The sequence below is a fragment of the Oratosquilla oratoria genome, chromosome 11, assembly GCF_046742065.1.
Source record: "Oratosquilla oratoria isolate Oo_2021 chromosome 11, ASM4674206v1, whole genome shotgun sequence".
In the NCBI taxonomy this organism is placed as follows: Eukaryota; Metazoa; Arthropoda; class Malacostraca; order Stomatopoda; family Squillidae; genus Oratosquilla; species Oratosquilla oratoria.
The window spans coordinates 60,943,644-60,950,940 of record NC_134787.1 but is presented as its reverse complement, the minus strand read 5'-3'; the positions used below and the strand labels follow the sequence as shown (position 1 = coordinate 60,950,940).

Sequence of the window (7,297 nt, the reverse complement as noted above, 5' to 3'; positions counted from 1 at the left end):
TTCTCACCAAAATGTCTGTTAGGTGATCTGTCAGTCAGTGGGCCGCTTGTTCCTGAATTCTCTCCACGTATATTTACTAAGTATTTCAGCGGCTTTGACTCATCGTTTTTCGCTCATATTTCCGAAATAACCATTCACATCAGCATGATATATTAGCAAAGCCTAATTCACACCCTGTCCTAATTTTTGACGTTATAGTGCATTAACAAGTGTATTTAATTACGGCGTTTACTCTTGATATTATGTGTGCTGTAGCCGAACAAGTGAAGTTGTGACGTCATCACAAACTACCTCGTGTATCCCATCCCATTGTGGTAGTAGCAGGTGGCACAGATGAGGGATTCATTGACGAATCATTTCTGTGCTACCCTGCCAAGAGCAAAACAGGAGACTACCATGGTGAAATGAACAGCGCCCTATTCATTCGCTGGCTGACATCACAGCTTTTGCCGGTGCTCGTTGAGCCATCGGTGCTGATGCTTGACAACGCACCCTACCACAGTCAGCTGACCGAGAAGACCCGTTGCCCCTCCACTGCCACAAGAAAAGCGGAGATCGTGAAATGGTTGGAGTGCCGCAGCCTACCATTTCCACCACATGCTACGCGCCCTGAGTTGCTACTGATCTGCAAGGAGAACCGGCCTGAGCCACGCTACACGGTTGACGAAATTACCCGATCATGGGGTCATGAGGTCATCCGTTTGCCACCAGCTCATCCAGAATTAAACGCCATCGAACAAGTGTGGGGCTGCGTGAAGCAACACGTGCGTTCAACGTTGCAGCGGTTCATTCGGGCAGACCTGCAAGCGCGGCTCCAGGAGGCCAAGCTTATCGCAACCAAGAAGGTGTGAGCGGGTGCTGTGAGAAGGTCCAAATCGTTCGAAGAAGAGTACTGGTCATCGGACAACATACATGAAAGTGTGGAACCCGTCATCATCACCATGGACAGCGATAACGAGGATGAATTGTTCATCCATAGTGGTATGGAATGAAATAAAATGCATGTCCAGTTATTATCATAATTTCCATATCCATCATATATATATAAACTTGTTATTGAATTCCCTCTCCGGGTGCATGGTATTCAATTACACTGTATAACAATGAAAAAAAAACGGAAATGAGACTATCCTTTTCTAGAGTTAGTTTTTGCGTAGATCACGAATATAACATCCGTTTCTTTCTTCGACCCTCCAGTTCTTCGTAAATAGCAGTGCCCGCAATGTCTATCTGAACGGTATTTTTTGTTGCTTTTACCATTTATATAATTTTTCACATAGCTATGTGTTTTTTTTTTCTTAACAGGATACAGAGTTAAGATGCCTAGAGAATGCAAGAATTCGCCAGACAAGTTTTGTTATATATGTGGATCAGTTACATTAAGGCAATACAAGAGACAGTTGACTCAACGTGTAAAGAAACTTTATGAGCTGTACTTTGGATGTAAAGTGGGTGACCAGGACAAAAGCTGGGCACCTCACATATGTTGTGTCAGGTGTACAAGTTCCCTTTCTGCCTGGGTGAAAGGCAAAGGGACTGGCCTCATGTTTGGCGTACCAATGGTCTGGAGGGAGCCAAAGGACCACTCAACAGATTGCTACTTCTGCTTAACGGATATTAAAGGTGGGTGTTCAGTGTTTATTTTTTACTGTTTTTATATATATTTTCAAGAGATGTATCAATAAAAATGATCGAAATACATAATAAGTTGCACTTCCACTATTTTTGAACGTGATCACAACCAATAGTATCCATTTTTAGTCTGATTTTATTATATTTTCCTGCAGGTCGCAACAGAAAAGGCAAGAAATCTATCGTGTATCCAGATCTTCAGTCTGCTATTCGCCCAGTTCTACATTCAAGTGATATTCCTGTACCACAGCCGCCCTCTGAACTACCAAGCAATGACACGAGCAACTCAGACGATTCAGAATCTCAAGATGTAACGTATACGACACAACTTGAATCTGATAAGAAACCACACCTCATCACCCAACCAGAACTCAATGATCTAGTTCGTGATCTAACACTTACTAAGCAACAGAGTGAACTCCTGGCCTCACGTTTGCAACAATGGCACCTGTTGGATGAAGAAGCTCGAATTACAGTATTTAGGAAGCGTTCTGCAAATCTACAGTATTTCTTCACTTTGGAAAACAACTTGACTTATTGTAATGATATCAGAGGCCTATTCAGTGCCCTTGAGCTGTCCTATGAACCCAATGAGTGGAGGCTATTCATAGATGGATCCCTTTACAGCATAAAAGCAGTTCTGTTGCACATTGGGAACACCATGCCTTCAGTTCCAGTTGCTTACTCAGTCATTTTAAGAGAGACATATGAGAACCTTGCTTTTATTCTAGACCGCATAAGTTACAAAGAGCATGAGTGGTTAATTTGTGCAGACTTGAAAGTAGTAGCCATACTTAATGGGCTACAAACTGGATACACCAAATTTATGTGCTTTCTTTGCAAGTGGGACAGTAGGGCCAGATCAGAACATTATATACGCTCAGAATGGCCATCTCGGGAATCTATGACGCTTGGATGCCATAATGTAATTCATGAGCCACTAGTTAAGAAGGAGAAAATCATTTTGCCACCACTGCATATAAAACTAGGCCTAATGAAGCAATTTACCAAAGCACTGCAACATAACAAGCCATGTTTCCAGTATCTCAAAGGGATCTTCCCTAAAATTAGTGATGCCAAGATTAAAGAGGGTATATTTGTAGGCCCTCAGATTCGCTAGCTTATAAATGATGAGGACTTTGAGGCGACAATGGATGAACCTGAGCTAGCGGCCTGGCATGCATTCAAAGATGTATGCAAAGGGCTTCTGGGAAAGCACCAAGAGTCCCAGCGAGAGCGTAAAGTGGAGAGGCTAATCAAATGCTACCAAGATCTCGGATGCAGTATGTCACTGAAGATACACTTTCTTCATTCTCATCTGTCCTTCTTCCCAGAGAATGCAGCAGATGTGAGTGATGAACATGGAGAGAGGTTCCATCAAGATATAGCGTCAATGGAAAACAGGTACAAGGGAAAATGGAGCCCTGCTATGCTGGCTGACTTCTGTTGGAACCTGAAGCGTGACACGCCTGAGACGTCTTATAAAAGAAGAAGTAAATGATAGATTGAAGGTTAATACATCATATAAAGCTAACAAACATGCCGATTCATTATATATTAATTAAATAAATACAATGAAGACATTTAATCTGACTTTGGGAGCAAAATACATTTATGGAACCTTGGAAATCTCTATTAATTGCATAATTATTAAAACAGCGATTTACAAAAAATTGTGACGTGGCATGAAATTTTTATCAAATTTGAATTCAGCACACTGAACTTCATAATAAAACGCACATGAGAACTATGTTTTTTTCTTAATCCTGAAATTTGTTGTACAGTGTTATTATTACATCTTTTTTTTTTTTTTAGTGACAGAGAGAGAGAGAAAGAGCGGAGGAGGAGGAGGAGGAGGAGGGATGAAATGGGGAGAATGGAGGGAAGGGGAGGAGGATGGGATACACGAGGTAGTTTGTGATGACGTCACAACTTCACTTGTTCGATTGACTTCACGGGTGTCGGCTGCGAGACATTTGATGTCAAGACTAAACGCCGTAAATACACTTGTGAATGCACTATAACGTAAAAAATTAGGGCAGGGTGTGAATTAAGCTATGCTAATATATTATGCTGATGTGAATGATTATTTCGGAAATATGAGCGAAAAACGATGGGTCAAAGCCGCTGAAATACTTAGTAGGCGTGTCTGAATCCTCAACATATAAGCTTTTCATTTCTCTTATCTAGTACATCTCTTATTTCTTCTGCTCATCAATTTCGTAGCCTCACAACTGTTCTTCTTGTCAGAGCTGGGCGCGTTCTTCTGTGCGTTCCTAGATGCGTTCCTCGGTGCGTTCCGCTTAAGAAAGGGTTTAGACGTTATAATGGTTCGTCGAACGCGGTTCGACAGACACGTATTTAAAGTGTTGTGTGAACGTGTGAACGGGGTATTTGGGGTTTAACCAACGTGTCGGCAACCAAATACCCCGTTCACACATCACTTTAAACACGTGTCTGTCGAACCGCGTTCGATGAACCGTTAGACCGTTTAATCCCCCTCTTAGTTTGGCCGCGGTTAGTGCTCCCAAATTATTAAAGCTTAAATGACAGGTTCATACAGAAATAAGAGTCCGGTAAGCCACATGCTATACCAAAGAAAAATCTCGTAGGTCACATCCAAAAGGTAGGCTACATACTATAACGTCACCTATATTGCTTTAATAGTTTGGGGGCACTAAGCGCGCCCAAACTAAAGCAGAACGCACCGAGAAACGCACCGAGGAACGCACCTAGGAACGCGATCAGCTCTGTTTCCATTCTTTGCACTCGTCCATACCACCTCAGTCTACTCTGCTTCTAGAGCTTCTAGAACTCCTTTGACGAGGATAGTTTTGGTATAGGCTAGTTACTCTAGGAGTAGCTCTCATTTTCCTTTGTATTTTATCGTACATAGGAGGGTGGTTGTATGTGTTGCATTTTTCAAAATACTAATTCATTGGAACTTTTGAGTTAGTTTCTACAGTCAAATGCCTTGATCGTAAATGTATATTCGATAAAGCTGATAGGAACTCGTGGACGTGTGTTCACTTAGGCAAAGTAGACCACTTTAACGTAATATACGAAAGCGCTCTGCTTCGTTAGTTTTTTTTTCCAAGTGGTCTACTTTGCATATTCGATAAAATCAATGTCACGACATTTTCTGGAGTCCAGCTTTGGTGTGTAATTGATGAATAGATAACCACTATAGTAATTAGTTACTTCTGTTACCATCATTGGTGGGCGGTTTTACGAGTGTAAATGAATTAAAACTCTTTTGATAGAAAAAAAGCATTGAAAAATTTATTGTTCCAGCTGCACAGTATGTAAATGTGCTGCATAGGTTATGGAACCAAAAGAGCCGCAAGGCATACCCTGGAAAAATATTCTGTAAAAAATAAATATGAAAAAAAATACAAGTGAGCGAAATATATGCAGGTATCCCCCTCCTATTTAGCATTGTCCCGTTTCTCTTATGCATTCTCTTCTTTCCCTATGAGGTTAACATTGCCTGGAATCGCAACAAACAAAGTGGGGTGGGGGGGAGGGTAGGGTGGAGAAAAGGGAGCTCGCGCGCGTGATGAAGCAGATAGCTCGAAACCACTTATCCTCTACACATCTCCTAAATTTATGTGATTTGATTCGTCTTGCCAGCCCGCGCAGGTAACCCCGTTTTCTTTGTGTCCGCACCTATTTCTTCAGGAAGCTCTCATTGCCCATTACCCTAAAGTACCTCTGCACGGAGGAGAATGGAGAGATCAATGATGGGAATAACGCTGACAGACCGAAAGAGAGCAAGTTGAGTGAGAGAGCAGACTAGAGTGAAAGATATTGTGGAGACGGTAAAAGAGAGGAAGTGGAATTGGGCAGGTAAGTTAGTGCGAACGACTGATGAGCGATAGAGCAAGTGTGTTACTGAGTGGACGCTTCGAGATGGGAAGCGTGGAAGAGGGAGACCAGACAGAAGGTGGAGAGACGAGATCAAGAAGTTTGCAGGGGTGACGTAGCAGAGGTTGGCGCGGTCGTGTGAATCATGGAATGCTATGGAGGGGGCCTTTGTTCAGCAGTGGACAGTGGATGGCTGATTTGATTGATTGACTGATTGACCTCTGGCCAGACGGTTACTGGGAACTGAATCTTGCCGTGGATATCCTAGCACAGAGAGTAATGGTAATAGATTCGAAACTCTCTTCTCTTTTTCTCTCTCGCTTTTCTTTACCTTTCTTCTCTTTTTGTCTCTCCTTCTCTCTTTCTCCACGCCTTCTCTTTTCCTGTCTCTTCTTTTTCTCTCTCGCTTCTCTTTTTCTATCTCGCCTCTCTTTTTCTTTCTCTTCTCTTTCTTTCTCTTGCTTCTCTTTCTCTCTCTCGCTTCTCCTTTTCTCTGTCTTCTCTTTTTCTGTCTCTTCCTTCTCTCTCTCTTCTCTTTTTCTCTCTCATTTCTCTTTTCTTTTTCTTCTCTTTTTCCCTCTCTCTCTTCTCTTTCTCTTCTCTTTTCTCCCTCTCTCTCTCTCTCTCTCTCTCTCTCTCTCTCTCTCTCTCTCTCTCTCTCTTTGACCTTCATGCCACCTCATCTGTAGCAGAGTTGTCATTGTCTATCTCGATCAACTCCTTCAATAAAAATGACCAACTTTCCTTTTCATTCTAGTGGAGGTCACTTTACACATCTCTATTAAACCACCTCGACAGTGAAATACTATGATATGTATTCATATTTCAGATGATCTTTTTCTAAAATACGCTTCTCCCAATGGGGCTGTAAAACTGAAGCGATTGGTGTACATGTTCATGTGTGTGTGTGTGTGTGTGTGTGTGTGTGTGTGTGTGTGTGTGTGTGTGTGTGTGTGTGTGTGTGTGTGTGTGTGTGTGTGTGTGTGTGTTACAGCTAGTGTTTGTGTGTATGTTACAGTTAGTGTTTGTGTGTGTGTATATCTGAGTGTGTGTGTGTGTGTGTGTGTGTGTGTGTGTGTGTGTGTGTGTGTGTGTGTGTGTGTGTGTGTGTGTGTGTGTGTGTGTGTGTGCGTGTGTGTGTGCGCGCGTGTGTGTGTTACAGTTAGTGTGTGTGTGTGTGTGTGTGTGTGTGTGTGTGTGTGTGTGTGTGTGTGTGTGTGTGTGTGTGTGTGTGTGTGTGTGTGATTTACCACCATGGTCTTGGATTACGTGTTGGACTCGTGATCGACAACTATTTCCCTCCAGGAGGAGAACTTAGAATTAATATTTGACCGATCTATGGGTAATGCTGACCTTCACACGCACACATATACCCAACTCCCCACCCATGAGAATTAGAGCAACAACTCGTAGCGCAGCGATACTGAAAATATTTCACCCTTGGGCGGGATTCGAACCCGGCTCTCCGTAGTAGGGGCCGGGAAATCTACCACTGCGCCATCAAATCGTGTGTGTGTGTGTGTGTGTGTGTGTGTGTGTGTGTGTGTGTGTGTGTGTGTGTGTGTGTGTGTGTGTGTGTGTGTGTGTGTGTGTGTGTGTGTGTGTGTGTGTGTGTGTGTGTGTGTGTGTGTGTGTGTGTGTGTGTGTCTGTGTGTGTGTGTGTGTGTGTGTGTGTGTGCGTGTATGTGTGTGTGCGTGTGTATGTGTGTGTATGTAGGTGTGTGTGTGTGTGTGTGTGTGTGTGTGTGTGTGTGTGTGTGTGTGTGTGTGTGTGTGTGTGTGTGTGTGTGTGTGTGTG

At 42.9% G+C, this 7,297-nt stretch overlaps 1 pseudogene; it reads left to right on the top strand.

Moving 5' to 3' along the window:
* The first annotated feature begins 296 nt into the window (after positions 1–296).
* On the top strand, positions 297–992 carry LOC143030063 (uncharacterized; annotated as a pseudogene).
* The last annotated feature ends 6,305 nt before the right edge of the window (positions 993–7,297 follow it).